Source organism: Hyperoodon ampullatus (assembly GCF_949752795.1).
Source record: "Hyperoodon ampullatus genome assembly, chromosome: 15".
In the NCBI taxonomy this organism is placed as follows: domain Eukaryota; kingdom Metazoa; phylum Chordata; class Mammalia; order Artiodactyla; family Ziphiidae; genus Hyperoodon; species Hyperoodon ampullatus.
This window is the reverse complement of record NC_136928.1, coordinates 29,360,373-29,366,681: the sequence shown is the minus strand read 5'-3', so window position 1 is coordinate 29,366,681 and position 6,309 is coordinate 29,360,373. Positions and strand designations below refer to the sequence as shown.

General features: G+C 47.9%; 1 pseudogene across 1 annotated transcript; it reads left to right on the top strand.

Annotated features, from left to right (window-relative positions):
- Window positions 1-4,062: 4,062 nt before the first annotated feature.
- On the top strand, window positions 4,063-4,746 carry LOC307064554 (STARD3 N-terminal-like protein; annotated as a pseudogene). The gene has a single exon. The product of its transcript is annotated as an STARD3 N-terminal-like protein (transcript).
- Window positions 4,747-6,309: the final 1,563 nt, after the last annotated feature.

The window sequence follows — 6,309 nt, the reverse complement described above, 5'->3', positions numbered from 1 at the left end:
GCTGGAGGAGTGTTGGGAACGTAACTTAGATTTTCAGGAAACAAAATTCTGACTTCAGAAAGAAATCAGCCTGGAAGGGAAAATTACATGAGAGGGTAGGGAAGTGTTCAAATATGTCATTCTGACTGTGCTATTTAGACAACACATTGTGGGCAGGAAGTGGTTAAACTGAAAGGAGGAGCAGAGAAAGGATGACTCAGGGACTGAAGGTGACAGGGTGGAGGAGGGGCCGTTTTCCAGGTGGTCCCTCAGCTTGCTGCTACTCAGAAGGGCAAAGCTACCCCTAAGCCCCTCAGCCCTGCAGGGTAGCTCTCAAAGAGAGAGCAGGCAGTGCAGGGGTGGCTCTGAGAGAGGGCCTTGCTAAAATGCCTACATCTTCAAGGAACTCATCAAAAGAGTGCGGGATGGGCTTCCCCGGTGGCGCAGTGGTTGAGAGTCCGCCTGCCAATGCAGGAGACACGGGCTCGTGCCCCGGTCTGGGAAGATCCCACATGCTGCGGAGCTGCTGGGCCCGTGAGCCATGGCCACTGAGCCTGCGCGTCCGGAGCCTGTGCTCCACAATGGGAGAGGCCACAACAGCGAGAGGCCCGCGTAGCGTAAAAAAAAAAAAAAAAAAAAAAAAGAGTGCAGGATCCTCAAGTCCCAGCCTTTGCATGTATCTTTCTAACAGCCAATTCAGACCAAGGGTACCTAGAGCTCTAGCCAGACAATCAAGGAAGATGCCACACTTCAAGTGTGAACTCTGAGCAACTACAGGGTTGGTGACATTCTCTGCAACTTTGGAGTTAAAAGCTTGGGTCAAAGTAGTTGCCGGTGAGGTGCAGACTAGCACAGGGCATGGAACAGCATGGGACCTAGAAGAGGCATCAATGGAAACAGATGATCAGGGCAGGACCTGGGTGACACTGCTCTCTCTTCACCATACTTAGATCCTTTAGTGTCGGGCAAAACAAACTTTCAGAACTCAGTGCAAGAATCTCATTGCTTTCCCTGAAGAAAGGGTGTGTGTTTCCTCAGGGAAATGGTGAATCATGAAACTGATCATCTTTCTCTTCTTGCTCTGGCTGCCAGGAAGCTCAGAGCCAAAGGCACACCTCACCTTCAGAAATTATGTGAGACCCTGTGATTTGTAGATTGGTGTCCTAAATTCCCCCTAGTCTTTTCTCTGACCTTGATTTTTATTTTAAAAATTTCCTGGGCTTCCCTGGTGGCGCAGTGGTTGAGAGTCCACCTGCTGATGCAGGGGATGCGGGTTCCGTGCCCCGGTCTGGGAAGATCCCACGTGCCGCGGAATGGCTGGGCCCATGAGCCATGGCCGCTGAGCCTGCACGTCTGGAGCCTGTGCTCCACAGCGGGAGAGGCCACAACAGTGAGAGGCCCGCGTACTGGAAAAAAAAAAAAATTTCCTATTTAGGGAGCTCCCCGGTTGCCTAGTGGTTAGGATTCCGGGCTTTCATTGCTGTGGCGCAGGTTCAATCCCTGGTCAGGGAACTGAGATCCCGCAAGCCACACGGCCAAAAAAAAAAAAATCCTATTTTAATGTATGTAATTTTGGAAGTCATTTCAGGTCCACTCTTGTAGAGAACAAGGAGGATGGACATATAAGAGCACTGCCTGTATATAATGAAAAATGTTCCGGCCTTTTCTTTTGCAAGCAGGGGGAAGTGAGGTTGACTAAGCAAGGGTGAGGTTATGAGGGTCAAGAGTGAGGAGAGGGAAGGTGAGTGTGTTTTCCCTTAAGTAGCGGAAATAAACTTGCCCAAGTATAGAAGGGAGCTGCCTCAGGGCAGAAGGTAACTGCACCTTGTCTAGAGGAACCGGGGCTCCTCCGGGGGTTTCCACAGAGGCAGCGACAGAGTCGATGTGGGTCTGAGTCACCTGTCAGAAGCTGAAGGAACACCGCCCTTTCTTCCCAACTCAAGAAAGTTCCTTGGATTGAAAGTAAATGAGAATAACGTTCTTACAGGACTAGCGTGGAATCTGCTCTAGTGCATATTTTTAAAAAGTAAATCACCTGCAAACTTCAGTATTTTATTAACAAATCTCTTGTGGCCACACCAAGGTTAAATGAGTGGACGTGGGTCGACCAGCAAGACAGCGACAGGTGGCGTGAACGGAACACTGTCCTCAGCCCTGACCCATTCAACGGGACCCCGGGAACTTGGAGTCAGGTGTGGCTGGCATGTTCTCCACATCTGGGATGACCCCCAGGTAGCAAGCTGGCACCCAGACTGCCTGACAGAATCAGGGTCCAAATGTTCTTGACAGGCTGAAGTGAGGGGCGTTTTAAGAGACAGTACAGACTCCAGTACTCGGCCATGAATGCACCTGTCACAGAGGGGCTGTCGCCAGGCAGGTTCGATGCCAAGTCTCCAGAGTGAAGGGGCCACCACAGAGCAAAGGCCCTAGGTTACACGAAGAGGCCCGTAGGGCAATGCAGAGCAAGGAGGGGCCCCGGGATGGGGGCTCAGGGCTCCAGACAGCACTGGGCCCAGCAAAGCTTCCTCCCTGGCTCTGCTGCCCTCACCCCACCCCAGGCTCTCCCCAAACCCCCATCCATGACCCTTTTAAAACAGACATCAGATCTCAGCATTCCTCGCTGGCCCAAACCCTCCCGTGGATCTCCATCAAGCTCAGCAGCACGTCTATGTCTCGTCAGTGGTGGGTCCCCACCTGATCTGGCCCTGGCCACCCTGCCCGAGCTCAGGTCCTAGCACCCTCCCCCTCACTCACTCTGCTCCACCCGCCCTGGCCTGTGGGCTGGGCCGCTGCACTCGCTACTCCTGCCTGGAATGCTTTCCCGGCCACCTCCCTCCACTCAGGTCTCTGCGCAAACATCACCTTATCCACGAGGCCTCCCTGACCCGCTCAGCATAAAATTGCACATCCCCCATCACTTCAATCCACTGTCCCCTTCACCCTGCTTCATTTCTCTTTATGATTTTTTTTTTTAATTTATTTTTGGCTGTGTTGGGTCTTGGTTGCTGCACGCGGGCTTTCTCTAGTTGCGGCGAGCAGGGGCTACTCCTCATTGCGGTGCGCGGGCTTCTCACTGCGGTGGCTTCTCTTGTTGTGGAGCACGGGCTCTAGGCGCGTGGGCTTCAGTAGTTGTGGCTCGCAGGCTCAGTAGTTGTGGCTCTTGGACTCTAGAGCACAGGCTCAGTAGGTGTGGCTCACGGGCTTAGTTGCTCTGCGGCATGTGGGATCTTCCCGGACCAGGGCTTGAACCCATGTCCCTTGCATTGGCAGGTGGATTCTTAACCACTGCGCCACCAGGGAAGCACCATTTCTCTTTATCACCACAGGACAAATCGTCTTTTTGTCTGTTTGGTATTCAAATGCAGCTGTGCAAGAGCAGAGGCTGAACTCTCCATTGTGGCTCTACCCCAGCACCAAGGCCAGTGTCTGGCATGCAGTGGGCGCTCAGTGACCCACATTTATGGATGGATGGATAGAAGCGCGGATGGGTGGATGGATGGGTGAGTGAGTAAATGAATAAGAGACAAACGTCTGGCTCAGAGCTGAGGCAGACAATAGTCTCCAATGTCATATGCCCCAAGGACAGATGGTGAGACACAGGGAGTGAGGTTTCTACTACACATTAGGACTTCATCACCACCAGAGTTGTATGAAGGCAGCATCATGAGGGTCACGGAAAATGCCTGAGCTTTAGAATAATCCAGATGACTTGGTCGAAAACAAAAGAAATCTGAAAGAAAACAATTTGGTTGAGAACAAGTTGAGAGGAAAACAATTCAGCCCGAAGGACAATTTGGTCTAAAAGAATATACTCCACCTTACTTTTCAAACATTGGAATTTTGATGTAGCACGCAAGTGGAGTGCATCCTTTTGTGCCTTTTCAAGTATTTTGCTTAAATTTCAGAATAGTTTTACTCTCTGCTTTAAATTTCTAGTTAATATTTCAGCTATTTCTTTTAATTCTGTTCATTTAAAAAAAATTATTGTGCAGCCTAGGGTGGCCGGCCCCGAACCACCTGATGAGATCTCTTCTCTCTAGGGATGGTGGAGCTGGAGAGAGGCTCCTTTAACCCCCCTGCAGGATGAACCCCCTGCCAGAAGACATGGAGAACGCTCTCATGGGGAGTCAGAGCTCGCACGCTTCCCTGCGCGACGCCCATTCCGTCAACCCCACGCAACTCATGGCCAGGATTGGGTCCTATGAAGGAAGGGAAAAGAAAGGCATATCTGATGTCAGGAGGACTTTCTGTTTGTTTGTCACCTTTGACCTCTTATTTGTAACGTTACTGTGGGTAACAGAGTTAAATGTGAATGGAGGTATTGAGAATACGTTAGAGAAAGAGGTGGTGCAGTATGACTACTACGCTTCTTATTTTGATATATTTCTTTTGGCAGTTTTTCGATTTAAAGTGTTAATACTTGCATATGCCATGTGCAGACTGCACCATGGGTGGGCCATAGCATTGATGACAGCAGTGACCAGTGCCCTTTTACTAGCAAAAGTGATCCTCTCAAAGCTTTTCTGTCGAGGGGCTTTCGGCTACGTGCTGCCCATCATTTCCTTCTCCCTTGCCTGGATCGAGACGAGGTTCCTGGATTTCAAGGTGTAACCACTCCTGATAGCTCAGGATGCCTCGGAGAGGGCGGCACTGATACCTGGTGGTCTTTCTGATGGTCAGTTTTATTCTCCTCCTGGATCCGAAGCAGGATCTGAAAATGAAGCTGAATCAAAGCAGGACAGTGAAAAACCACTTTTAGAACTATGAGTAAGACTTTTGTTAAATGTGAAAAACCTTCACTGAAAGTCACCAGAGGGAAAAAAGGACTGGAACTGGGGGTCTCCCTATTGAAGGTTGACATGGTGACATCCACTGCTGACGTTACTGAATGGCTAATAAAGAATTTATTGATTGTAATACCTCACAGACATGGTACCATCTCCACGTACATTTAGTCACCTGCCTGTGGCTGATAAGATAATGTCATGATCCATCCTGTATTCAGTGAGATTGAGTCTGATCTGTCAATGAGTAGTTGCAGAAAGTCTTGTGCTGTGTTCCTGATCAAAGGACTTCTTAATATATTGGAATAACACTTTTTTAGTATGCAAAATATCTTTTTTTTTTTTCCTTTGGTACGCAGGCCTCTCACTGTTGTGGCCTCTCCCGTTGCGGAGCACAGCCTCCAGATGCGCAGGCTGAGCGGCCGTGGCTCACGGGCCCAGCTGCTCCGCGGCACGTGGGATCTTCCCGGACCGGGGCACGAATCCTTGTCCCCTGCATCGGCAGGCGGACTCTCAACCACTGCGCCACCAGGGAAGCCCTGCAAAATATCTTTTTATTTATTTTGCAGAATGGAATTTTTTTGTTTCATGTCTTGGATTTCTTTTGTCTTTCTTTTTTAACTCCCTACATTTCCCTTGCGTTTTTTTAACTCATGCACACATGCACTATTTGTACAATTTTAAAAGGTAATAAAATCCAACATATCAAAATGAAAAAAAATTATTGTGAAATGTCACTCATACAGATAAAAGTACATAAAACATAAATATGCTGCAGAGTAAGTTATTATACACACCACGCAGTCAAGAACCAGGACGCTGCCAGCCCCCAGGTGCCCCTAAATGCCCTTCCGGACACAGAACTCTCATAACCCAAAGGGACAGGACAACCCTGCTTCTGCCCTAATCACGTTCTTTCTTGTCTTTATAATTTTGCCTCCTGAGGAGACATCTGTACCCACTGTAGTTTAGTTTTACTTGTTGGTTTTAGAATATTTTATAAATGGAATCACAGCGTACATGTCTGTGTCTGGCTTCTTTCACTCAACAGTATGGCTGTGAGGTTTGTGTGTCGTGTGGTTGCAGTACGTTCCTTTTCATTACTGTATTGTGCAGTTTGTAACAGCGAAATGTTGGAAATAATCTGAATCTCCAAAAATAGGGAATTGGCCACATAAAGTATGGGAATTTACAAAACAGAAATTACCGCATAATCCTATTTTTGCTAAAAAGGAAAAACGAGGATTTCTTTTTTGAAAAGGAAAAGAGAGTGAAAGAGAAAGAATGAAGGAAAATACATCCATATGAAAGTCTATAGAGAAAGGTCTAGAAAAATATGCCTCATTTGACCTAGGGAGGGTGAGTGGGTGAAGGGTTCTTCAGGATGTTTCTTTATATTTTTTTGGATTGACCTAATTTTCTGGTTTTCCTATAATGAGCACTACTGCTTTTGTAAAAGAAAGAAAAAAAAAACACTAAAAGGAATTTAAACAATGAAAAAATCATCAAGCAATAATAAGCAACAATCAAAAAATGGTCGTGGAAT